Source organism: Talpa occidentalis, unplaced genomic scaffold, assembly GCF_014898055.3.
Source record: "Talpa occidentalis isolate TD23 unplaced genomic scaffold, MPIMG_talOcc4v2.1 talOcc4.13, whole genome shotgun sequence".
Taxonomy (NCBI): Eukaryota; Metazoa; Chordata; class Mammalia; order Eulipotyphla; family Talpidae; genus Talpa; species Talpa occidentalis.
In genome coordinates this window covers 78,528,262-78,556,098 of record NW_023601322.1, presented here as the reverse complement: position 1 = coordinate 78,556,098, position 27,837 = coordinate 78,528,262, and the positions used below count along the sequence as shown (strand labels likewise).

The window sequence follows — 27,837 nt, the reverse complement described above, 5'->3', positions numbered from 1 at the left end:
GCAGAACAGGTAGACGGACTAAAGACACTGCTGAGGGGAGCAGTGAGCAAGGCAGAGAGGTCTGCTGTGCCATGTGGGGTTCTCCCTGGCCGGCCAGGAATCGAACCAGTGCTGCAGAGGCTGCGGACAGCTTTGCAGTGCGGCACTCAACTGCTGTGCCCCCGGGGAAGCCCAGTTAACATCTACTTTTACTGGTAGTGTTTTATGTCTCTCTTACCTGCTTGCTCTTGTGTTTTTAATTATTATACATGTTGCCATGTGTATTTCAGTTCTTAGGCCTTCTAACTGTTGGAACCATCAAATGTCACCTGTCTTCCCTTCAGCCCTGTCCCAGGTAACGAGTACCCAGATAGCCTCTGGTTCTCTTCCTACACATCCACTGCAAGATTTTTCCACCTCTCTACCAACACTTGGCGTTACTCAGCTTCCCAATATCCTCCCATAACACAGGAGAAAAGTGATGCCACATTTTGCTTTTCTCTTTTTAAACAGACTTTCTTTTTTAGAGTAATTTCAAGTGGAAAGTAATAACAATTCATGTAATACCTTATACCCCATCAATCTCCCTGAATATCAACATCCTGCACCAGAGTGGTATATGTTGTAATTGATGAATCTATATTAACACACATAATTATCACCCAGAGTTCTTAGTTTATATTAAGGTTCACTCTTGGTGGTGTACTTTCTATCGGTTTTGACAAATGTGTAATGACGTGTACACCAATAGAGTATCATACACAATCATTTTGCTGCCCTAAAAATGCTCTGTGCTCTGATGATTCATTCCTTTCCCTCCCATAGAATCTTTTCAGAGTCACTCAGTAACATGAATTTAAGATTCCTGAATGCCACTTCATGACCTAATTGCCCACTTCTTTTTAGTGATGAGTAACATATTCCACTGTTTGGATGTAGTTCGATTTATTTTCTTATTCTACTGAAGGATGTTTTGACTACTTCCTGGTTTTTGGAAATTGTAAAGCTACTCTAAATAACTGCATGCAGGTTTGTATGTATTTTTCCATCTCATTTGGGTAAACATTAAGGACTTTAATTGTTGAATCATATGGTAAGGATATGTTTGGTTTTACAAGAGACCACCAAGCTGTCTTCCAAAGTGGCTGTAATATTTGCATTCTTACCAGCAATGAATGAAAGTTCCTGTTGCTCCACATCCTCACCAACATTTGGGTTTTCAGTGTTTAGCATTTTTGTCATTTTAATGGGTGTGTAGTGGTGTCTCATTACCATTTTAATTTGCAGTTCCTTGATGACATATCCTTATTTGCCACTGGTATGTCTTTGGTGAGGTATCAAAGTTGTTGGCCTGCTTTTTAATCAGATTGGTTGTTTTCTTACTGCTGAGTTTCTTTAAACTTCTGTTTTTGAGAAAGAGTAGAACCAGAGGGCCTTTTTAATAATCAAAATGAAACTGCAAATGCAACATGGGTACTTCCGTAAATTAACCATAATGACTTTGAAATATTTTATTAGAAATGTCAGTACATGTGATACCTGGTATTCCCCATGTTTATCTCTATACAGTAAAAATTATAGATTTCCAATGAAGTCAGATGTATGCTTCCAAAATGTCCTTGCAACGGCGATCTTATCACACATTGGCAATTGTAAAAGATTTTCACATATATTAGAGAAAAATGCCCTATTGATGAAGGCTGGGAATGTCCTTTTTGTAGGACAGCAAACTAAGGAGTTCATACTATTGAGTCTTTGAGAACATTTAAACAATAATAACAGCAATGGGTCCTCAGATGTTCCCTCTCTGGGTTTTAATATCCAAAATAGAAGGTGGGGACTCCAAAAGCACCTAGCACAACACTTTGTACCAAGCACTGCTTAGCAATTCCAGAAGATAATTAGCTCTAATGCACAGGGGAAACAGTGCATGTAACCTCACTGCCATTGTACCTATGTCGGATATATTTTAGCATGTTGGTTGACATGGATGGCTTTTATGTGAAAAGTGATAACAGAAAACTAACAAACTATGAGACATAAGTCCATAGAAAGCTTCCATGGATCACAGGATGAAGCTTGCAGCACATGGCATGGACCCGATGACTTAAAGTAAGTGACAACACTCAGTGCCTGGAAATAGAAGCATTGCTTTTTAGACTGAGTAAGTGAATGTGTGACTAACCAATGCCTGCTTGATATTTTAGAATCAGTTTTTCTGCAAAAGAATGTTAATGCCTCCAAAACAGGCACAGCAGTCCCATGGCAGCCTGTTTCTGATCATAATGTATAGCAGATGAAAATTTCTAAGAGCTGAAGAAAACTCTGTAGTTAGGTAAGAACTAGGGAGCCTGGGAAAAATATTTCAATTATATATCTAAATTCTGAGGACAGTATTTCCTTCCTTGAACACACTTCTTTTAACTTCCCAATTAAAATATATGAAAGTGATGAAGGTCAAACATGAAGAGTTGGATCCATAAATATGAACCCCTTATATGAGTAAAAAAAAAAAAGTGTTAGAAGTATCCAGAACTATCTATATGAAGAAAATACTACTGAAAGTTACAAAAGTTGATTTCAGCAAATGGAAATATGTGCCTTAATCTTGGATAGACTTAACATCCTAACAATATCCAGTTTCCTTATTCTAAATTATAAACTCATGAAATGCCCAATTAGAATATAATCATATTTCCTCCCAGGAGCTAGACAAGTTGATTTTAAATTATAAATTTACAATTTTATAAATTATGAAATTTATCTGAAAGAACAAAGAAGCAAGAATAGCTAAAACACCCTGCAAAAGAGGTACAATTGGGTAACGGAATGGGAGGGGTTGCAGTACCAAACATTTCAACAAACCATAGCCCTTTATAATTAGGATGGTTTTGTACTGACACAAGAAAAGACAGACTAATGGGACAAAATAGAAAAATGAGAAATATACTCCATTGCATGTGAAAATTGAGTATATGTAAAGGCAGTATTTCAAAGCAGTGGAAAAAGATACATTTATCTCTCCCATTCACCTGGTATATCTTATTACTATTACTGGTTGAACAAAAAAAGTCATGGACTCTGTCCCCTAATTCTTGTAGGATGACTCTGTCACCCCTAAGGAGACATTAGGGCTCCTTTCCTGGGGGACCACATGCTTTTTTCCCCAAATTACTAGACCTTATTTCTTTTCCATGATATAGCAGGACTTGTTTGAAGCAAACATTGAAGAAAGAGCCTCCTTCCCCAAAATGAGGCTCCAAGTAAAAGCACAACCCTGAAAGATTGTGGATTATGAGTTGTTTCTGGTGGAGGAATAATTTCTACAAATATATCTCAGTCTTTCCCTCTCTTTCTTTTATGATTTAGGGGCTTACTTTTTGGTTAGGAAAATGACTTTTGATCATGACGTTAAATATTCATGGTTGGCTAGGATTTAGCTGAGATTTTTTTAAAGGCATGGTCCCTATCAAAGAGAAAGAATAATGACAATAATATTAAAGGTGCCAGGAACAATATGGCAGATCATTGAATGAAATGGCTTAGCTTGAATAAAATGCTGTAAATTCTTTCTTCAAAATGAAATAAAATAGATAATTATAATAATAGAGGGTAGACTGTTGTTACATACAGATATATTAGCACAATTAGGAAATTCAGCCAAATATTTGCCATTGTAACTCATCTGACCAAACTATTAAACATTCTTCCTTGTGTCTGCATGGGTGCCATAGATAATGGTTTTATTAAAGTATTCACTTTAAGCTAGAATTATAAACTTTGTAACAAGTGAAATTCAGATGCTGTATCCTATATAGCCAGTGCTGTGCCAGTAAATGTATATATACATATATGTAATTATTGATGTAGTTATACATTTTACTGATACCAAGGATGTTTAACAAACAATAGTGGACCTCCCTGGTGGCGCAGGCAGTTGAGCGCTGCGCTGTGAGGCTGTCCACAACCTCTGCAGCGTGGGTTCGGTCCCGACAGGCCAGGCAAAAATCCCACATGGCGAGGCAGACCTCTCCTGTCACGCCTGCTGCTCCCCTCAGCAGTATATTTCGTCAGTGCCTGTTCTGTTCCCCGCTCTTTCTCCGGTGAATCCTCTCACCCTCCCGCACATCTGGCCTGTACCCCGGTTCTTGTATAAAAAAAAATAATAATAATAAAAACAAAGAAACAATAGTGTTACAGATAGTGATAAAATAGACAGTACTCTCTATTATAAACTCCATATAGTTAATTGAGTCTCACAGAATGCATTCCTTAATATTTGCTAAATTCTTATTCATAACCAACCAATGGTTGCAACTGATGTGTAGTTCACATAAATATAGATTAATATTTTCATTTACATTAATGAATAAGATGAAAGTGACATGATAATGATATTATGATTTATTTGTCAATGACACGAATGACTTCTTTGCTGAATTGGGTAATAGTTTTTAAATATTGAAAGATTATATCTCTGCTTTTTGTGCTATTCCCAATGCAACAGCTTCAGACATGATGCACTTTTTTTTTTTGTGGGACCCTCGCCGGCTGCCGGGGAACGAACCGGCACTGCAGAGGCTGCGGGCAGCCTTGCAACCCAGCGCTAAACTGCTGCGCCACCAGGGGAGGCCCAGACATGATGCACTTTTAAGATTCATCTATATTGCTAATATTCTCTCTGTTAATTTATTTTAAGATTTGTTTTTAATTATTTATACATATAAGAACTGGGGTGTAGGCCAGAGGTATGGGGTATGGGGCGTGAGAGGATTCATCAGAGACAGAGTGGGGAGCAGAACAGGCAGATCTACTGAAATACACTGCTGAGGGAAGCAGTGGGCAAGACAGGAGAGGTCTGCTGTGCCTTGTAGGTTAGCTCCCTGGCCAGGGATCCAACTCATGCCATAGTGGCTGGCAATAGCTTGATAGCAATGAGACTTTAACCCCTGTGCCACCGGGGAGGCCCTCTCTCTGTCAATTTTTGATGTCTAGACCATGGGTCTTCGAATATTCTATATGGGCCAGGGGCCTCCCTGGTGGTGCAGTGGTTGAGCACTGGGCTGTGAAGCTGCCCACAGCCTCTGCAGCGCTGCTTCGATCCCCAGCCGCTGGCGAGGGTCCCACATGGCGGGCAGACCTCTCCTGCCATCTACTGCTCCCCTCAGCAGTGTACTTCGTCAGTCTGGCTGTTCTGTTCCCCGCTCTGGCTCTAGTGAATTCTCTCACCCTCCCGCGCTTCTGACTATACCCAGTGCTAGTAAATGAATAAATAATTTTTTTTTTCTATATGGGTCAAATAAGGAGATTTTAGGCTTTTGGGCCATCTGATGTCTAGTTGCAAATATTCACCTCTGTCTTTATAGCACAGTAGCCATAAACAATATGTAAATAAGTAGGCGAGGCTATATTTTAATAAATTTTCATGCACAAAAGCAAGTAGCAGGCTGGATTTGGCCTACTGGTCATAGTGACTCCTATTCTGAACAATCCACAGGAAAAGTAATTAATATTTGTTTTTTTCTGTGGAATCACATGGTAACTGGGTCATATATCCTGAAAACTGGGGAGCCCTCAAGGCCCTCATTGCTGTTCTCTATAGTGGGGATCAGGTCCATGTGCTTTCCATACCACCCAGTCCATTTTGACCAAACCAATCTAACCTCAAGTTCTCCATAAATTTCTTATTGATAAGGTCCCAGCATTTGAGAGTGGTGGTATACTCTCTGTGTTCCAGAGCATTGTCCTTGCCTATTATGTGAGTGATGAGTAACTTTGGGGAAGTTTTCCAGAGCAGCAGCCCAGGTTCTGTAGGTGAGGTTTGCTGGTAGTGAGATTGTCCCCTCAGGCAGTACCTGGGTCTTCCCCACCTTGGACATCATGTACCACAACAAGCAGGCCACAGAGAATGCAGAGGAGGTTAGGCAAATTCTGGGGCTGCTGGATGTTCAGTTGAAGACAAGACTTTTCCTGTGAGCAAATATGTGACACTGACTGACAGTTGGCTGCACCCTGTTGTAATTCTTTAAACACATCCTGGAGCCTTCTTTCTGCCAGACCTATTTTTCTGCCAGGCCTATTACCAATTTCTGGTTCTTCACTTGCAATCAGATTCCAGGCTTTCTTGGAGAAGGTGAAACTGTGAGAAAATGGCCCAGTTTGATGCTAGAAAGTTTGCATCGAACCAGACTATAAAAGGCATTCCACAGAAGAGAAAAGATCTTGGAAGGAAAAGCAGAAGCCCCAGACTGAGTAAAAAGAAGAGGAAATGGTAGCAGCCCCTGCTTCTGAGGAGAAGATAGACAGATAACAGGTATGGTTGCTGAGCCCAAGGTCAAGGACCCTTTGGCTCACCTCCTCACCTTTATGTTGGGTGAAATTAGGCGCCAGTACTCCAATGAGGACATGTTCTCTGTGGTGCTGCTATACTTTGGAAGCTCTTTGATAACTATGGCTTATCCCTGTTGTACTTTGAGTACCACTTCCCTGAAGAGATCACCCAGACCTTCATGAGTTGCATCACAGAAACACCCCAGCAGCTGGACAAGCTGAGGAAGAATGGCTTTTCCAGTGTCATTTCTTTAGAACTAACAGCAGCAGCTCCATTTCTGGAGTTTGGAGCTTCCAAGTCCAGGATCTTGTCTTTCTGCTGAGTCCAGATTGGAGGTGATTACAAGTCAGGTATAGGACAGAAACTGGATCCTGGCTGAGAGGAGAACCAGATGCAGTTCAAGAGATTGCACTCCTGGTAGGGGCCTTCTAATGGGCAGAGCCTTCAATCACGGCAAGATCTTCAAGTGAACATGTTTTGCCATTGCTGCTGCCTGCACTTATCTTTTGGGCAGATGAGACTTCATTTAAGGAAACTGAACATGAAAAATGAACAATTAAATTCTGATTTCAGCATTTTCAGCTTCTGTAGTATGAATGTCCCTACCATAGCTAGTTTCATGTTGGATGAGTTGAGGAGTTAGGGGATACATGCAGAGGCATACCGTATATAGTATTTACACCAGACAGATGCTATGGACATCACCTCAAGGAACTTGATGATAATAGTAAAGTATACTTAAAATAATTAGAAGGGCCTCCCTGGTGGCACAGGTGGTTGAGCACAGTGCTGTGAAGCTGTCTGCAGCCTCTGCAGAGCTGGTTCAATCCCCGCCGGTCTCAGAGCAACCCATATGGTGAGTGGACCTTTCCTGTCTTGCCCACTGCTCCCTTCAGCAATGTATTTTGGTCAGTCTGCCTGTTCTGTTCCCCACTCTGTTTCTGGTGAATCCTCTCACCCTCCCGCATATCTGGCCTGTACTCCAGTTCTTGTATAAATAAAATAAATCTTAAAAAAAAATTAGTAACTGATGAATTAATATTTATTAATTTTACTTTTACATGATCTACTTAATTGTGAGTTTATATCCTCTATTTTGTGATATTGACTGTGATTAGCAATCAACTCACAAAATTCCTGAAAATTTTACTTTCAGTTCTTGTTAGCTGGCATGAACTAGATCCAGTACACCACTGACCACTGAGTGTGACCATTAGGGAATAGAGAAAATTTCATCCATTATTTATGGTATATACCAGAATAAATTTCAAATGGACAAGAGACATAAATGTAAAAATAAAACCAAACCATACGAGTACTAGAAAAGATGTGGATGAACTCCTCAATAACCTGGGAATGGGGAAAACTTTCTAAACTATGGCTTAGAATCCAGAAGCATAAAGAGAAATGAGATTATATTAGTTTCATAAAATGAACTGAGAATTATTCTCTTTGCATTTTCTGAAACAACTTACATAATATAGGAGATGTGATTTTGGGAGCTTGATAGAGCCATTTTAAAAACATCTAGACCTAAAGATCTTTGGGATGGAGTTTTAACTACCAATTAAATTTCTTGAGTTCTTGTGAGTTTACTTTAAATACCCATTTTCTTTTTCTGCCAGTTGGGCTTCAATATAGTTTCTCTAGAGATTTTTTTTTTTTTGTGGAGGAGCCAGTGGCTAATGTAGTTTGTCATCTTGACAGGATGAGAGAGTGGTTTATATTATGAGTAGGTATAGCATAGAAAGGGGAGAATTTGAGGTTGCAAATGTATAAGTCCTGAGGAGAGACTACACATGTAATCTAAGAGATGCTTTCTCCCCTACCTTTGATTTTTTATTTTAATTAATTGATATGTGTGTATATATGTACACGTGTATATGTATATATATGTGTGTGTGTATGTATATACTTTAAATATTGTCAGACTTATGATGGAAAAAACCATCTTTACCCCTTCCTACTCCAAAATTCTGCTCCCTCACAGCAGCAATTTTTTAAAAAATTTTTAGTTTTTTTATTTTTAAATAAATTTTATTTTATATTCCCCATACAATTGCAACCCCCTTATTTTGACCCCAATCCCTCCCCTCCCTACCCCCCACCCCCCATAGAGTGTCTCTGGTTCATAGTTTTTTGTTGATTTTGATATTTTCTTTCTTATAGTTATTCTTTTTCCTGGTCCCTTATTTAGGTTTTCTAGATTCCTGCTATGAGTGAGACCATCCAGTATTTTTCTTTTTCTTTCTGGCTTATCTTGCTGAGCATGATCCCTTCCAGCTCCATCCATGTTGCTGCAAATTGCATGTGTTTATCTTTTTTGAATGCTGAGTAATATGCCATGGTGTATATGTACCACATCTTCTTGATCCACAGCAGCAATTTTTGATACTAAAACAATATTTCTTCTGGCATTTACTTCTACATTCTATGTAACATCCTTATATTATTATTTCTTAGTTTTCCAATATTAGATATTATCTTTTGCTTCCTAAAGTGAAAGATGTAGACTTAGTGCTAGAAACCCAAAGTATTTTACTTTCCCATGTCCCCTTCCTCTTCCTACTCCAGCCTCCCAATATAGTGACATCAGTCCTTCCATTATCAATTTTCAGTGTTTTCAAAATTACACTATGCAAATGCAGCTCATACCTGAGACAGGTAGCATGCTAAGATTAACTTTTCTTTGCTATGTACCTATATTCTAAGGGCTAGTTTTTGTCATCCCCCACAGCTGTTTAGTACCCAATGTGCCTATCATAAATCTCTGGATATTTTCAGTAGAGTCAGAAATGTCAGGTCATCTAACTAATTCTTCCTTTTTTCCCACTCCAGTCTTTCTGGGCAAGCTCCATTTTCCTGCTCACTCTGTAGTCCAGTTTAGACCTTCCCTTCATCATCATCTTGGGAACTTCTTTTGCTTGTCTCCCTGTGTTAGGTCTCCTCTATTTCTTAATTTTATTTCTTCCTCTTTCTTGATTTATTCCTTTTTTATTTTTTTGGTGAAGAAGCATCTTCTGAAGAAAGAATCCATAGACAGTGCAAGCTTTATTTTGTGTGTATTGGTCATTTGTCATTCAGGCTGCTTCATATTTTTAAATCCCATCATTTTAAGTTTCCTACATTACAAATTTTACATTCTTAACAAAGGACATTTTTTTCTGTTCATTGCAGATATGTGGTTTTCATTCCACTAGCCACCTGCTTCTGTGCCAGAGTCAGAATCTGCATCCAGAGCTGAATTACTTGGTACAGAAGCAGGGCTGGGGGCTTGCATTTGGCAGATCTGGGCGAGGTGGTTCAGCGGGATTCTGGAGTCCAAAGTGCGATGCACACCTAAGGGAAGAAATCAAATATTGTACAAAAAATGAACAATGATGTAAGAAAATAAAAAAGTTACAACCAAACCAAACAAAAACAAAATGTGATGCAGCACCTGATTTAGCTATCTCCTGACGACGGCAGAGGCAGAGGTTGGAACTACCACCGTCACAGCAGCCTCCTGACTTGGGGGTTTCTGTCGGAAGTGGCACCTTCTTTGGTGGACAGCTCTGTGCCGTGGTGCTGTGCTGCCCCTTTCCTCCCTCTCAGTTGTAAGTTTTACCTCATACTAGTGCTTTCAACTTACAAGGTTATCCTAGTTTGTTCCGGACGTTAAAACAAAATACCACAGCCTGGGTGGCTTATTAGCAATAGAAATTTATATCTCATCGTTCTGGAGACTGGAAGTCCAAGGTCAGGAAGCTGGCATTGTCCGGTTCTGGTGAGGATCCTCTGCTGGGTTGTAGACTGCTGACTTTGCACTGTGCTCTCACATGGAAGAAGGGGCAAGTGTTCTTTGGGGCTTCTGTTTATAAGGACATTAATCTCATTCATGAGGTATCCTTCCTATGATCTAATCATTGCACCCAGGCTCTCCCTTTCCTAATATCATGACTTTGAGATTTCAAAGCCATTACTGTAGTAAATGGCTAGAGTGACTTCCGCTGTATTAACTAAACTAACCTGGCTTCACGCCTACTATGCTTACAAGTGAGTTTTTTTCTACTATAAGACATAAGATTTTTTTAAATGTCTTCTTTTTTTTTCTTTTTTTTTTTTTGGGGGGGGGACCCTCGCTGGCGCTGGGGAACAAACTGGCACTGCAGAGGCTGCGGGCAGCCTCACAGCCCAGCGCTCAACCGCTGCGCCACCAGGGGAGACCCTATAAAACATAAGATTTTGATCTGAAAAATAATTCTAATTTGGAAATCATTTTCCTCAAAAGTTAGGAAGCATTTTCTTTTGCCTCTGGAGTCTAGTGCTATTGTTGAGACATCTGAAGTCATTCTTTTCCTTGAGTCTATATGTGATTTATTTTTCTCCAAAACATTTTTGCTTTATCTCATTTAGTATTTATTAATTTTTTTTCAAAATCCGTATGGTCATATTTTAAAGAGTCAAAGAGTTTTTATGTTGCTGTAATGAAAACAGCTGTTTCCTGATTTGGTCCCCCCCATTTCCTCATTTTCAGAGGCAACCACTTTTACCACTAATATATATGAATATATAATTAAAGTATTTTTAGCATATGTGGAATAGATCCCCAAAAGTCTCAAAATCCTCATATTTGACTGCTATTCCCATTTTCTCGAAAGCATTATACATGAAATTAAATCACTGCCCTCTACCTAAATAGACATTAGGGTATAGAAATCAAAGATCCCCATCATAGCAGCTGCTGGACAGTTTTGCTCCCCTTTCACTCATTTTGTGATAGAGTCTGAATTTGGGTTGATACCTGAAAAAAGAAGCAGTATCTGGCAGTAAGAAGTCAGTTGGTTTGGTTTTATAAGATTCTTGAGGCCAGCATCCTGCATGGGGCTCCTGATCTGGAGAAGAGGCTGGGGAGTAAATTGTGAAAAGTTGCAGGTAGAGGCTGAGGAGGGTTAGAGTGGTGCTTCTCGGCAGAGCAAGAATCCCTTCATTAATCCCTTCATGAATGGGATTAATGCCTTTATGAAGGAGACCCCACAGAGCTTTTTCCCCTTCTGCCATGCGAGGACATTGTGTAAAGATGACTGTCTATGAACTAGGAAGGGGCCACTCACTAGACACAGACTATGTATGCAGGTACCTTCATCTTGGCCTCACCAGCCTCCAAAACTATGAGAAATAAGTATGTGTTGTTTAAGCTACCCATTTGGTAATATTTTTGTTAGAGCAGTTGGACTGGACCTGTGATTTATTTATTTACTATTATGATTTTAGCTATTAAAACAATAGATGAGAGGCTAGGGACAGAGGAGTGCAAACTGCAAGGGACCAAACCTCACATGATTTTTCTGTGTCCAAAGCCCAACCCCAGGCCGCCACTATTGAACCAAAGCAGTTTCTCTAATTCACAAAGATAAATTTGAATCCAGTTTAAATATTTCTTCAATGCAGAATTGGTCTTTTATCAAAGACAGGGAAAAAAAACCTAACTGCTTGAAGCTGAGCCTGGGAAACTCTGACCTTAGTTTTTTTTTGAAGAATAGCCAAAAGCAAACAGACATATACTGATAAAATCCAAAACCATAAAACAAAACCCCATACAAACAGAAACACTTGGTACATCGTTAGATGCATACACCAGGGTGAATAACACAGTTTGGACAAACAATGATAAGCCTGATAGGAAACGCAGAACAGTTTTGGCTGCTAAAGCTTTTCTGAAAATGAAAAGAGGCAAATAGCCTACACCAGGCCCCACATCTGCGACTCACAGTAAATGGTCTGTCTGCTCCATCAAAGCTGTTTCAAGGTCTTGGAAACAGGACCTAGCTTGCTCCAAGGTGAATTGGACCCACAGAATCTTCCAGTCACTCTCAATTCAGCCACAGTCATATTTACACACTTTGTGTCAACTGTCCTGATTCCTTGGGTGATGTGGGGCTGTGGCTGTGACTGTGACTAATGAAAGACACATTTGTCCTTTGTAGTTAGCGAGAGAGAACACTGAAGAACAGCTCCATGTATTAAATGGAAGGTGTAGGTTGGAAATGAGCAAGTGGATTCCAGTAAGATAAGGAAGATTATTTAAATTTGATAGCAAGTGGTTATAGCTTGAAGAAATTTGAATATGAGAAGTTCTAGTCAAGCATTTTTTACTAGAAAAAGAAAATCTCTAAAGTAAGCAAAGTAATCAGAATATATCAACTCAATAGAGAACAAGATATGGCACTTGGAAAGGAAAGGTAATAACGGCAATAAGAATGTTCAGTCTCTGTTATTTTTTTGAGGCCGGTTCAATAAAATGTAATGTAACATTAACAATTTCTTGGAAAAAAACCAATCAACTGCTCTTCTCTTTTTATCTATGGCTCTATATTCTGCATGAATTATTCAATGCTATGGTTAGTCCCTTGTAGTCTATGTATCCCTGAGGAATTCTGGACTGTTAAATAACAATGAAAATAAAATTTGTTAATATTTTATTTAAGAATAAATGGTAATTAAAGGTTTATTTATTGAAGATCACCTGCTTGTTTTTAATCTAAATTCTTCCTCAATTTCAGCTATTGATTCCACTCCATTCAAATCTAGAATTCTTACTATGTGTGTTGTAGTTTAGTACAATAATGCCACCTTTTTCAATTCAAAATACCCTGTTCACAGAGTGATTTTTCCACGTTGTTTGCTAACTGTTGTCTTTCCGTTGCCTCCAAGGAATGGCTGTGTAAGGTGTTACACCGGGAGTGAAATCAATCTTGAGACAGTGTTTTCTACGTGTTTCTGTGTTTTCAAACTGAGTGTCAAAATCATAATGTAATGTTCAGCTTGGGTCTATGTGGCCTAGCTATCTGTATCATCTTTTTTGTGGGTCTTTTTAACTGAGAGACTTATATAATAGATAATGAAATATATATATATTTTGAGAATGATTGAACCCAAACCCTGAAATTAAAATTGGCTGTCAATTCTAGCGTTAACAATAAGCTGCAAGCTATCGTAAGGTGAAGTTTGGTCTTTTTCTAGGCTACCCTCCTCTGCACGAGTAGCTCAGGGAATGTTTTCTGTTAGAATAGCTATTTTCCTGGTTTCCTCCTTTCCTCATCAACAATCTTTGCTCTTCAGTGTTTTGGATATCTGTGCTGTGATGGCCATATTTATTGTTCATTGGCTCTAAGACTATCATGGCTAAAGTTTGCTTCAAGGCAGAGTTTATGAAATATTTCTGTAGACCTGCTTGTGTTGAACGCTTTAGAAAGTGCTGATATCCTAGTCTACCTGATTACCTGGTAGCAGTTATAGGTTCTGTGCTAGTCCCTACATTCTCTCCTTCTCATGTAAGGATTGGTCTGTGCCCACGTTCTCTCTTCCAGCTGTGGTCCTTGCTCTGTTGTCTTGGGTGATATGGAGGGTTCTGTTGACCTATTTTTCAGCTGAAAGAGTGCCTCCTTGGTAGAGATGAGGTAAAAATGGATTCCTCCACTGAGTGATACCAACATATTTCCTACTCAAGGCCTTTGAACATTTCCCAAGCAAGACATATGATTCTCATCGACGGTGCAAAGAAGCCATTTAGACGCAACGATGTGTGTTGTGGGAATAACTAACCAAACTTTCTCATCCCTCTCACTTTTCCTTCCTTCCTTCCAACCTCCCTCCCTCCTGCCCTCCCTCCCTCTCTTCCTCCTTTATTTCCTTTCCCCCTCCCTTCATTCCATCCCATTACTTTGGAAAAAATGCTTGACTTAACCACATACTGGACATAGAAGTGGTGGCTTTTAAACCCATATTCTCAATATTGGCTCTGCATGAGATTCACCTCTGATAGCTTTAAAAAAAAAATAAAAAGAAGCTTGGACTCCACTTCTAAACTACTGAAACAGAATCTCTGGGGATGAGACTTAAGAAGTAATATTTAAAAACACCTCCAATTTTGCTCAACTGATGACTTTTGATGGAGCTGTGATTCACAGGAAGTTCTCTGCTCCCAGACATGGGTCCCCTGGGCTTCCTGCCTCTGAAGCATAGAGGTGGACATCACAGGAGGTGAACAATTTCCCAAAGGATGATTCCTCCAAGCTCATCCAGCTCACAGCTTACCTGGGTTACAGGCTAGGATTACCCACATTATTCAGGAGATGGATAGACCAGGATCCAAGGGACCTGCTTCAGAACCCCCTCCATATTGTTACCCACCAGAAGGTGTCTTCGACTTGTGGCAAGATTTTAGGTCTCCATGGTTCTGCTTTGGGCTGACCCTGTTTGGGCTGGGCATTTACCCATATGGGGATGGGTGATTTGGGAGATTTCATTGGGAAACTTACTAGGACTAGCCTTTCTTCTCTTCTCTCTCTATGCACATTAATTCTATTAAAGTTCTTTTACACTGAGAGTTCACTTTGCCTTTGTGCGCATGAATGGTCAGACCCCTTTAGAACATGCAAGTCTTGGGGTCTCTGGATACCTGTCTGTTACACACTAACACACTCTTCAAAAAAGTACTTTAATATGCAGCTGGGTTTAAGAACCCATAGCCTGAATGTTGCTTGTTGAAACCATGATGTGTCAAATGCTTTTGTGGATTGCGTTGGAGTTAGTATAGTTTTGCCTAACTCTCTCTTTCATGGCCTGACCAGAGGGACAGAGGTGTGATATGGTTAAGAGTACCAGTTGGCATTTCAGACTTTCAAAGTTCAAATCCTGACTCTATCCAGCTATGTCTTTTATTAAGCAAGTTATTTAATATTTTCAACTATCAGTTTATTCTTCAGTAAAATGGGCATCAAAAACAGTACCTACCTCCTAGAATTTTTGGATGATTAAATAAGATGGAATATAAAGAGCACTGAGAACAGCACTGAGTGTAAATGCTGGTAAAATATTAATCATTAACATTATATGATCATAATTAAGTCACGAGGGTCTCTAAGAGTTTGTAGGCAGTTGACTATTATTATGGGCCCTGTGTTTATAGATTAGAAAACAGATTCTTTGGTTGATGTGCCTGCCTCAAATGATTCAGGATGAAAGTAACAACACTTGTAATCCAAAAACATTACTAAACAATATCTATTGTATGCTTACTACATGGCAAATACTGCCTGAGATGTTTGATGTACGTTATACCATTAAATTAGTGCTTTTTAAACATTTCTGAACATTTACACAAATCATCTGGGGAGTCTTGTCAAAATGTAGATTCTGAATCTGTAGGGCAGGGAGGGACTTCTGATCCTACATTTTAAACAAGTTCAAGGTAATGGTGGCATACCTGGCCTGGGAATCACACTTTGAGTGATGTGGGTTTAAACTGAACAACAACCGTATTTGATGGGTACTAGTTTTTATCCATATGTTACATATAATAAACTAAAATTGTGAGGATAATTAACTCTCTTAAGGTCACAGAACTTGCAATGGTAGCACTGGGGCTTGGACTAATGGATTCATTCGAGAGTCTGCCTCTTTAACAACCATACTTGATTTCATTCATGTATATATAACAGTGGTGTCTATGCTTTTTTTGACTTTTCATGCTAAGCAGGAAACAAAGTAAACATCACATGTTCCCCAAAGTTTTGAAGTCATGTATTTACCTAAAGCAGATGTTGTATATATTTTACATACTTAAAGCAGAATGTTGTATATATTTAATCTCTCCATGTTTCACTGTATATCACATCCCTGACCCTTTCAGCTGGAATAACCTTACTGTTCCTTTGCCCTCTCTATCCATAAAAGTAAGTCTTAAATTTCACCTGATATTAAACCTAATATTCAGGTCATTCCCAAGCCTATTACACTCATCCCCATCCTTTATAATCCTCACCTTATTTGGTTTAAACCTCTTTCAACAGCTTAAAGTTCTTGGCTCCATACTCTTGATTTGAATCCTTAGTTTTCCTATACCTGTTCTGTTTTAGTCTGTGTGGCAGAGAGGGATCATGGGTCAGGCCCCCTTTGAGGAAAGTCATCGTTGCCCAAATTCAAGGAGTTGACTCCTTCATGTCTGATTCAATTTTGGAGCCCGGGGTAGATCTTTTTCTCCCAGGCATGGCCATTTCCATTCATTCTGACCTCTTTGCTCAGAGCTATTACTGAACTAGCAGAGACTCTGTTAGGTTGGCATCAATGTCTGACAAATTCCCATGCCAAATCCTGCTTCTTCCTTTTCTTTTCACAAGTATTACCCCCTAGTACAGCAAACCTTTTGCACTCCTAACTTTATCTCAGCATCTATTTCTTAGAAGTCCTGACCAACACCTCTCATTCAGCCTAATTCAAATTTCTGACTCTCAACTAGTTCCTGGCTAGGCTTTGCTTGGCACTTCCTAGACATCTGTGACCAGGCAGGTGCTAATCATTCAATAAACAGATGCATAGTTAGTAACTATCTTGTATTTTTATCTCCATAAGCATAATTATCTCTTCTAAATATCTGAAATAAAAAAGAAATGTGGCAGATTTCTAGGCACCTATTTAGCCATTGCATCCCATGCTGAATTGTTTTACTAAATTTAAATTTCAGCAATTATATACTATATTTTAGGATCACTGGGTACTGCTTATGTAATTAAAGTGCTGTGCCACAGTGAGAAAAATAAATATCACCAAAATGAAAGAAGTGATTAGGGCCTCCCCTGGTGACGCATCAGTTGAGCACTGGGCTGTGAAGCTGCCCCCAGCCTCAGCAGCTCCGGTTCAATCTCTGGCCTCAGGGCGATGGTCCCACATGGTGTGCAGACCTCTCCTGTTGCGCCCGCTGCTCCCCTCAGCAGTGTATTTCGTCACTCTGCCTGTTCTGTTCCCTGCTCTGGCTCTGGTGAATTCTCTCACCCTCCCACGCTTCTGACTGTACCCAGTGCTTGTATAAATAAATAAATAAATCTTTAAAAAAAAGAAAAAGAAAGAAAGAAGTTATTAGCTACACAGCTAATGTGTATGGTGAAAAAATACAGGGGCCATGAGTGAGCAACCTTTAACTGAAGTTCAAAAAAAAGTAAGTCACAAATTGGATACAGAAAAATAAATAGACGCAAGGACTTTGGAGGTATTTTTATTTTTTTATTTGGTTGCTAATTTATTAATACTACGCGGAATCCGGGTCAAGGTTTTAATTTTAAATAGGGATTTGTCAACATGATTTAATTTGGCAGGCTCTCAGAAAGTCCCTTCTCCAGCCCCCATCCCCATCCCTATCCCCATACCTTCTTATGTTAACAGATTTAGAATTTTAAAGGGGGTGGGTGAAAGAGAGGTTGGTAATTTTTGAGCATGGGCCATTCTCTTGAAGCACAGGCCTATTCTGCTGTTTAGATGTATGTTGCTATCAGTGGAGAGGTGATGAAAAGAAGATATGAGTGTCCAGAGGACAGAAGGAGGTCTTTTTGTCTCTGGAGAAGGGGAAACAACTGAGAGAAGGAGATGATGTCAGGGGAAAATAATAAAAGGCAAATCCAATTTTGATTAGAGCAGACTTTAAGTACCATAACCTAAGAGAGTCCTAGAAAACCTGTAGAGAAACTAACAATTAATCATAAAGTAGAAAGCTGGGCTGTAACCTCTGTGGGATGGACAGAAAAATTCTTAAAAATGCGTTATTTGGTGAGAGAAGCGAAGTTAACTACTAAAGAAATCATGAGCTATCCTACAGAAAATTAACTTTGCTTGATGCAGGCAGTCATAGGTTAGATCTAACGTGTAATTTTTCATCAACAAACATTGACATTACAAACTAACGCATGAGGTTGTGAAATTCACATCTATTGAAGGCCCTGTATAAAGATGAGAAAAGAAGAAATAACCAATTTTAAAGCCCTTTTAGCCCTATGACTCTGATTTTGGAAAAAAATCAACATTTTCATATTTTCTGCTTCACCAATACTCTAACATGCAAGTGGCGCAGGTCTGAGTGTATAGTTTATTTGAGTAACTAGCCTAGAGACCCACCAGAGCACACACACACAGCGCGGTGATGTCACCCATGGAGCAGCTAAAATGACATCAATAAATCATAAAATATGCCCAAGAGGGCATTATAAATCATTTAGAGTTGCTATTAATATTTTAGACATGTTCATTTTTAGCAGTGTGTTAAATTTTAGTGTTTGCATACCATTTTAATGTAGCACTTGCTAATTGAAATATGAGGCTGTTAAAAATGATTTTAGATTACTTTCTGCTAATCATTTAAGGACTAAATGGAGGAGGGGAACCGATTGTGGCAAGTTTTAATTTCTCAAAAATTCCTAGCACTCTGGACACTGCTTCTCTTGAAACACTGTAGAGTGACAGCCATTGGTCTGCCTAATGAGGAAGCAACATTCAATGCCTTTCCTGATAATTCTCCTTCCTGACTGTGGAGCTCTCACTTCCCAGGAATGCGGCAGTGTGGCTGACTGGAAAGATGACCAATTCATCCAGGATTGCCCAGGCCTTTCCCAATTTTAACAGTGCAAGTCTTGAGTTCTTGAAAACACCTCAGTACAGATTAGACTGAGATGGATGGTCACCCAGCCTAATCCCCAAAGCCAAAAGAAGATTCTTTGGCAGTAATGTTCTCAGGAAAAATGGTGAATCTCAAAACATTCCTTTTTAATGCCTTACTACTTGCTCTCTGTGACTTGCAGTCCACCCCATTTTCAACTTTTTCTTTTTTCTTAAAGATTTATTTACTTATGCGTACAAGCACTGGGGTATAGGCCAGAGGTGCAGGGGGTGAAAGGACTCACCAGAGACAGACCGGGGAACAGAACAGGCAGATTGACCGACGTACACTGCTGAGGGGAGCAGCAGGTGAGTCAGGAGAGGTCTGTTGTGCCATATGGGTTGCTCCCTGGCCAGCCGGGGAATCAAACTTTTGCTGCAGAGGCTGTGGACAGCCTCATAGGCTGCATCTCAACCCCTTGTGCCACCAGGGAGGCCCCTCTTTTCCTTTTTTTTAAAAGATTTATTTTTATTTATACAAGAACTGAGGTACAGGCTAGAGGCATGGGGAGGGTACAGAGAGGATTCACCAGAGACAGAGCGGGGATCAGAACAGGCAGACTGACTGAAATACGCTGCTGAGGGGAGCAGCAGGTGAGACAGGAGCAGTCTGCCGTGCCATGCAGGTATCTCCCTGGTCGTCTGGTCATCAAACCCACACTGCAGAGGCTGTGGACAGCTTCACAGCACTACACTCAACCTGCTACGCCACTGGGGAGGCCCATTTTCAACTCTTTTAATGGTTTTCTGCTTTCCACAGTTGAGCAGTTCATCCTGCTGGATTACCCTTATGGGGGGGAGGGGAGCATCTACTTCTTTTATAATTTTAATAGTAAAAGTATACCAGGTTATTAATAAAAATGACTCTTTACTGAGAATCTGTTTTGTGCCTTGCAGTGTGTTAAGTATTTTATGTTACCATATCATATAGCTCTTTAAAATAAAAACTACAAAGAGGATATTTTTACTCCTACTACTTGGAAGGAAATTTAGGTTCAGAAGGTTAAGAAATTAGGCAAAGACCACAGAACTGGTTGCTGGAAGCTATAAGTTCTTCTTAATCAGAACTTGATTCCCTTAGGAATTTACCTGTTAATACTTATGGCTTCAATGAGTGGGTCTCTACTAATACATGCTTATATATTTGTGATAGCTCAAACTTCATGAATTATTATTTATTACTCACCTCTTTCTAGAATACTCATTTTCTTTTACGCATAAGAGACAGCGAATTATGTTTTAGGAAAGGTCTGCACAGACCCAACTGGCTCCACTTTTCCTGGAATTGGTGAGCATTAGATACTGTATCTGGTAGGACATTTGATAGTGAGAAGCCAAAAGCATGGAGGGTAGTTACTGTATCACGTAAGTACAAGGTATGAAGGTATCTCCTACTTTATTACCTTCATGGAAATCCTTAGGCAGAAGGCAAGTTGTGGACCTTCCTGGTGGTACAACGGGTTGAGTGCCACACTGTGAAGCTGTCCACAGACTCTGCAGCGCGGGTTTGATTCCTGGCCGGCCAGGGAGAAACCCACATGGCGCGGCAGACCTCTCCTGCCTCACCCGCTGCTCACCTCAGCAGTGTCTTCGGTCTGTCTGCCTGTTCTGCTCCCTGCTCTCTCTGGTGAATTCTTTCACCCTCCCACGCCTCTGACCTATACCCCAGTTCTTGTATAAATAAATAAAATCTTAAAAAAAAAAAGAGAAGGCAAATTGTGCCTATGTACCCTATATCCCCAGGGTTTTCCCCACTCACTCTGCCTTCTGTGAATCTCATTTGGCAAAGAAAAAAAAAATTTCCCTTAAGCCACATGGTTCAGCTATCAGGAGAGAAGTGTCTGTACAATTCATCCTTCTCCCTTTAAAATTCCATTTATCCATTCTCCTTCACATTAAATGCTCATCTCCACTGAGAGTGTACTTTAATTAAATGTATAAACACCTGGAAATGGAAAATCCCAACTCCCAAAAAGATTCATACACACAATCACACAAATATGTACATATAATTATTACTTTGTATATTTTACTATGCAAATGTATGTTCATAAAAATTTTAAAAAAATTAAAAAACCCGTTATTTATTGTACCACTCAGACATTAGCACTGTTAACATTGAGAAAAGGCCTATTCTTTCAGATCTTTTGGGAAGGAGGGCCTGGCATTTGCATATTTTTTATTAATAAAAATGAGATTGTATTATAATACTCATTTATAATCTGATTTTTTCACATAGTAATATCTGATTAATTTTTTTTCTTCAATAGTCTATTTCTTGAAGACATGTTTTGTCTTATGTCTTCCTTCTTAAGCATCTAGGTTACAGTAGTCTTAAACAGAGTAGCAATTGTTAAATACAAATGTATAGAGATTCTTTTCTTCTTGCATTAATGGATTGCTGCCCCTGCCAAGAGAGATATTTGTATTTTAATATTGCCTTTCTGTAGACAGTGCCTCAATGCAAGGAAATAAATCTAACAATTGTTCCCAGGGGAAATGTTTTCAAACAGAGTTCACTCATTTATTTTTATTATGACATATAGTCTGTCTGTCCATTTGCCTATAAGAGTGACTCCATTCTAAAGAGAAACTTAGCTCTTCTACCTCAATAAGTAGGACTGATTCAATCAGTAGGACTGACTCAGTATTCATTTTAAATGACATTGATGAAAGGTCTCCTTATTTATCTGTGACACATTATATCAATGTCAACGACACCCTTGAACATAATTGCATGACTGGTCTACCAGCTAACCACAATTGCGTTTTAAAGTATGTATTCTTCCATTTAATTATCTGTACACACAATAATGTCAGATACTGGAAAAGGGACAAGGAGACATGCCATTATTAATATAGTTCTCTTACTGTGTTTGTCTAAACATTCCTTGATGAACTATATTTTTCCTGTGCCATTGTCTTTGTAGGGTGGAAAATATTTCACTAGCTGGGTAGCATCATAATATTTTTGAATTGAGGAAAATGATGTTTAATTTGGGTAAAATAATGCAGGGAGGGTGATTGGAAGAACGAAATTGACTGACTGGTAAGATTGGAAATGCCAGATATTGTCAGATTGAAAGTAGGCTAAAGGCTTAACTTCTAAGAACCAGGGAATGAGCTTTATCTTTACTCAGAGCAGGGAAGTGGGGTAAGAATTGGAATGCCCATGGAGAAGAACTTCTATCTGTGTATTCCTTTATATGCCAGGAAGTTTGTTTATTGCATCTCATGAGTTGCAGAGGTTAAGACGCAAAAGTTAGCAACAAGGGCTTTCCTGGTGGTTTGCACCACCAGGGGTTAAGACACAACCTATGAAGCTAGTCACAGTCACTGCAGCATGAGTTCAATTCCCGGCTGGCCAGGGAGTAACCCACATGGTGCAGCAGACCTCTCCTAACTCGCCCGCTGCTCCCCTCAGCAGTGTATATCAGTAGATCTGCCTGTTCTGCTCCCCACTCTGTCTCTGGTGAATCCTCTCACCCCCCACACCTCTGGCCTGTACCCCAGTTCTTGTATGCATAAATAAATAAAATCTTTTTTTTTTTTTAAAGTTAAACAAGATAATTCTCACCTCGTGCAAAAAGCTGTTGGTGTGTGTAATATAAATTTCTGGGTTGACTCTCATCTGGGACCAGCAGGTAGAAATCTGTGGAAGCAAGGGGTTAAATATAGCTTCCCTGGGGCCTCCCTCGTGGAGCAAATGGTTAAGATGCAGCACTGTGAGGCTGTCTGCAGCCACTGCAGTTTGATCCCCAGCCAGGGAGGTGACCCACATGGTGGGGCAGATCTCTCCTGTCTTGCCTACTGCTCCCCTCAGCAGTGTATTTCTGTAGATCTACCTGTTCAGCTCCCCACTCTATCTCTGGTGGGTCCTCTCACCCCCTGCATCTCTGGCCTGTACCCCAGCTCTTGTATGCATAAACAAATACATCTTTTAAAAAAACATATAACTACCCTGAGGGTCCAAGTTCAGAATTAAAGGTTGATCCTAACAATACTCCCAGCCTATTCAATAGGTCCCTAAAAGGATTAAAGATACATGATCACATGGTCATGGAAGCATGGTCAAGCTAGAAAATTTAGGAACTTTTATTTCAGCGTAAGAGTCATGTTTGGAATGGTAGAAGGTGAGACTAAAAATGTAGACAAATTCATGAAGAATTTCTATGTGTTGACAAATTTGGATGCATTCTGTGGGTGGTGGGAAAACTCTCGATAGGTTAAAACAGGGTGTGACAAGATCGATTATGCTAAGAGGATAGATCATTCAAGTAGGAATATAGAGAATTAGAGGATTAATATACAAACATGGGACCCTAGAAAGCTAGGGTGGAAAAGACAAGATGCAAGGATATTTGTTTCAGCACTATTTAGAGGGACAAAATACACGCAACCATCTAAATAGCAATAAACTTTCATGGAGCTGTGCAGTCATGAAGATTGAAGCAACTCTTCAACATAGAACTGATATGGAACGTGAAAGAAATATGAAGTGAAAAGAGCCAGGTACAGAACCATTTGTGTGCTAGTCTAAATATTTAAATGAAAATAAAAAAAGTACACATGAAAAAAAGTACATATTCATGTGTCTGCATATGCGTAAAACCTAGTACTAAGGTGAGTTTTGAAAGGTACTGGGGGTGAGAAAGGGGCTAAAGGTCACTGTACAGTTTTTTGTATTGTTTGACTTTTTTTCCATCTCAAGAAGTATAATTTAAAAAACTTAGACTTTCATAAAATAGCCTTTGAGAGAGAGAGAGAGAGAGAGAGAGAGAGAGAGAGAGAGAGAGAGAGAGAGAGATTACATGTAGCTACTGGGGTTTCCCATTTAGTATACAAGAGATCAAACTATTTTCTTGGTGGCTATAACATCTCTACTCTCTCCCATCTATTTTCTGGACCAGGTGGGAGATGGTTTGTGAAAATGGTAAATTAGAGGAGCATGTTGGGACAGTGGGCATTTTTGGAAACCTTTTTCCCTTAACTGAGAATTCTCTGCCATAAAATAGAATTCCATCTCCTGTATTCTTTAGCCACATAAACCAGTTTTATGGAGATTGTAATAATTTTCAGGTGGTCTTGTGTTTTGGATGCCAATATTTGATGAATAATACAAATTTTATTCGACTACAGTTGTTATGACAACTGGAGTGAACACTGGGAGTTCATGTTGTTATGGAACAAGAATGCTTTCCCTCCACCCCTTCAAACCAAGGTTAGTTCTTTGGTGGTTTTTACATTTTTAACTTCTGGATATAATGTGTAAATATAAAACCAAGCAGAGATCTCACTCCCAGTGGGTTATTCATGAGCTTGCCTTTTGTCCAAGACACTTTAGTTTTCTGATGTTGTTTAAAGCTTTGAAGAAAAGGAAAAATCCTAGAACTCTGTGGTATAGATTTTTTAGTCTTCCTAAAGCACCCAGAATTGTTTTTTCTCTCCTCCTTTGAATCCAGGGAAACAAACCTTTTTTTTTTCCTGCTATAGTTTTATTCATACATCATTAAGTGGATTTATCATATTATGTACCTCTGTAGGTTTAGCAGTCATGGCTTTCTCTCATTTCAGAGTCTGAAATAATAAAGGAATTTTGCCCATTTCTAAAAGTACTCATCACTGGATTTTACTAAACTCACTGATTTTATTAAAGCTCACATGTAGAGGTAGTATGGAAGGATGTTAAGTAAATTATAAATACGGTAAATGAAATGCTATAAAAAAGGAGTATGTGGCCCTTAGGGCTCTCTTGGCTAACATAAAATGTTTCTGAGGAATAGTTTATACCTGGAGCTTCATCATTCCTTATTTTCTTTGGAAAGTACATTTAGTCGAATGTTTTTGGTTTTTGTTTTGGAACTCCCTGATTTCAAGTTTGGATTCTTAAAACACAATTTTTGTTTCCTTCAGTAAATGCTAGTATTTTTTTTTAAAAAATGTTCTATGGTTTTCTCTCATACACAAAGGGAGAAGGATCAAAAGTGAGTATTTGCTAATGTTTGGCACTCAGAGGCAGGATCATGATAATAATGAGCCGGCAACACGGCACTGTTTGGAGCTTAGTAAACAAGAGGCCATTATTGCCTACAGTGAACAGCCACCTGGAAGTTGAGACAGTGGCATGTCCTAATCAGAAAAATAAATGACCAGCTGCAAGGTTAAAAGCTCGTTATTCAAGGAGTGTCCTTCATATATTTGAAAGCATCTGGAAAGTAACCGGCATCAGCATTAACTACAAACTCATTTGCAAGGCTTGGCAGCGTCTCTCCACTTGACACCTCCCTAATCACTCATCTTGTGGGCCATAGCGTGTGGGCTATGCTCATAAAAAGACAAAGCAAAGACTGAAAACCAGCAGGATTTTACCAAATGGATTCTTGCCAGTGGATGCAGAGCAGAGGCACACTGGAGGAACTAGAATATTCAGACAGTCTGTATGTGTCCTTTTCCTGATCTCTTAGACTAATCTATTTCAATCACTTTTTGGCTGTTGTTTTGTTTTGTCTATTTGCTGTTTGATTTTTTCAAAAGGACTTTTTAAAATTAAAAAAAAAATTGTGTGTAGAAGAACTGGGGTGCAGGCCAGAGATGCAGGGGTTGAGAGGATTCACCAGAGACAGAGTGGGGAGCATAACAGGCAGAGTCACTGAAATACGCGGCTGAGGGAAGCAGCAGGCAAGACAGGAGATGTCTGCTGTTCCATATGTGGTTTAGCTCCCAAGCAGGGATTGAACTCAGGCCACTCAGACCGTGGTGGGGCTAGTGCTGAGACTTAACCCCTGGGCTATCAGGGAGGCCCTAAAAAGGACTTTCTAAAAAAGCATTTAGATTTACAGCAAAATTGAGAGGGAGGTACAGAATTTTCCCATATACCTCCTGCATAGTCTCCCCTATTATCTATATCTTCCACCAGAGTGGTGGATTAATTATAATTAATAAACCTACATTGACACATCATAATCATCCAAAGTCCAGTTTCTTCTAGGATTCACTCTTAATTTATGTTCTATGGGTTTGAAAAATGTATGATAACACATCACATATATCCATTATTATGGTATTCTACAGGGCAGTTTCACTGCCCTAAAAAATCCTCTGTGCTCTGCCTATTCATCTCCTTCCTCCCCCAATCCCTGGCAACCACTGTCTTCATAGTTTTCCCTTTGTCAGAATGTCGTATACTTGGAATCACAGCCTCACAGATTGGCTGTTTTCATTTAGTAATATGCCTTTAAGTTTCCTCTATGTTTCTTCATTGTTTGGTAGCTCATCTCTTTTTAGCACTGAATAACATTCCATTGTCTACCTACTGAAGGACATATTGATTCCTTCAAGGTTTTTGCAATTATGAAGAAAGTGACTGTAAACATCCTTGTGCAGGTTTTTATGTAGACACAAGTTTTGAACTCTTCAGTCAGTACTGAAGAGCATGATTGCTAGATAATATGAAAAGAGTATGTTTAATTTGGAAGATCACCAACCTGTCTTCCAAAGTCACTGTGTGTACCATTTTGCATTCTTGTCAGCAATGAATCAGAGTTACTGTTGCTTTACATCCTCACCAGCATTTGGTGTTGTCAGTGTTCTGGAATTTGATCATTTTAATAGATGAATAGCAGTATCTCATTGTTTTAATTTGTATTTCCCTGATGAAAAGATAGGACATAATTTCATGTGCTTATTTGCTATTGGGATAACTTTTTTTTTTTAAAGATTTATTTATTTATACAAGAACTGCGGTACAGGCCAGATGTGCGGGAGGGTTAGAAGACTCACCAGAGACAGAGCGGGAAACAGAACAGGCAGACTGATGAAATACACTGCTGAGGGGAGCAGCGGGCAAGACAGGAGAGGTCTGCCCTGCCAATCCCAGGTCTGCCCTGGGATTCTCCTCTGCTGGCAGGGATCAAACCCCCGCTGCAGAAGCTGCGGACAGCTTCACAGTGTGGCGCTCAACTGCCTGTGCCACCAGGAAGGCCCTGCTATTGGGTTATCTTTAGTGAGGTGTCTGTTGAAGTTTTTGGCCCATCCTTTAATTTGGTTACTTCTCATTGTTGAATTTCTTTAATCTTTTAGTTTTGAGAAAGAATCAAGCCCGAGGATTTTTTTAATATTCCAAATGAAAATGCAGATGCCACATGGGTACTTCTGTGAATTAACCACAATTGACTTAAAAATGTTTTATTAGAAATGGCTGTACATGTGATACCAGATATCTATATACAGTAAAAATTTTATGTTTACAGTGAATTCAGATATATGCATCCCAGATGTTCTTTACAAAGGGACCTAATCACAAATTGGTGACTTATAAAAGAGAAAAATGGAGAAAAATGCTCTGCTGAAAAAGGCTGGGAATATTCATCCCATAGGAGGCCAACATGCTAAAGACTCCAAAATGTAGGCTCTGATATTGACTGATGGTAACCCTGCAGTTATTGAGTTACATAGACCTGGGGATTGGAAGAGGGATTTGCCCCATGGTCCACAATGACCCCATACATGGTAGATAGACTATAGTTTCTCTGGGTCCTCTTTGCACAGAGAAGATGCCCTCCAGAGCATAGTACTTGAGCATGATCCTGCTTCCTATTCCCACAATGTTGTGACTATGGGTATTGTTATACCAGAAGCATTTCAACAAGGGCTGATGGAGTTAAGGATGATTTGAGTGATGCCTAAGGCTGGGGTCCAGCTCCCTTTTCATGTGACTTTATCCTATTTTCCTTAACTAAGCCAGAGGTTCTGGGGCCCACCTCACCTACCCCCTGTTCACCTGCATAGAATAGGGGCTGCATTACAATTCTGTCCCCCACCCCTTTCCTCAAACATAAGTGTTAGATGATGAAATTTCCCTAGTAATGTAATGTTATATCTCTCTGCTCTTGTTCTGCACACAGTTGGAGGAAATGAGTGAGTATAAAAGTTTCAAAACAGGAGCACTGTATGTAGGAGGCCAATGGCAGCAAGCAAAGTTACCCTTGGAGTCTGAGTTAATTCTCTTTATTTAAGGTTCCTGGTTTATTAAAAAGTGAGAATCTGTCAAAACAGAGGTCAAACAT

The 27,837-nt window shown here is 39.5% G+C and overlaps 1 protein-coding gene and 1 pseudogene across 8 annotated transcripts in view; both read left to right on the top strand.

Annotated features, from left to right (window-relative positions):
- Positions 1–27,837, top strand: part of MEGF10 (multiple EGF like domains 10) — a 340,065-nt gene that overhangs the window by 93,153 nt on the left and 219,075 nt on the right. For 2 of the 8 annotated variants that reach the window (XM_054694472.1, XM_054694468.1), the window contains exon 1: positions 24,951–25,209. The exons of 5 other annotated variants lie outside the window; for them this stretch is intronic. The gene's annotated coding sequence lies outside the window, so the exon portion shown is untranslated. Of the gene's footprint in view, positions 1–23,911; positions 23,994–24,950; positions 25,210–27,837 lie in introns of those variants that run through there. One more of the 8 variants, XM_054694466.1, reaches the window with a different exon arrangement.
- LOC119242925 (elongation factor 1-gamma-like) lies at positions 5,532–6,780 on the top strand (annotated as a pseudogene).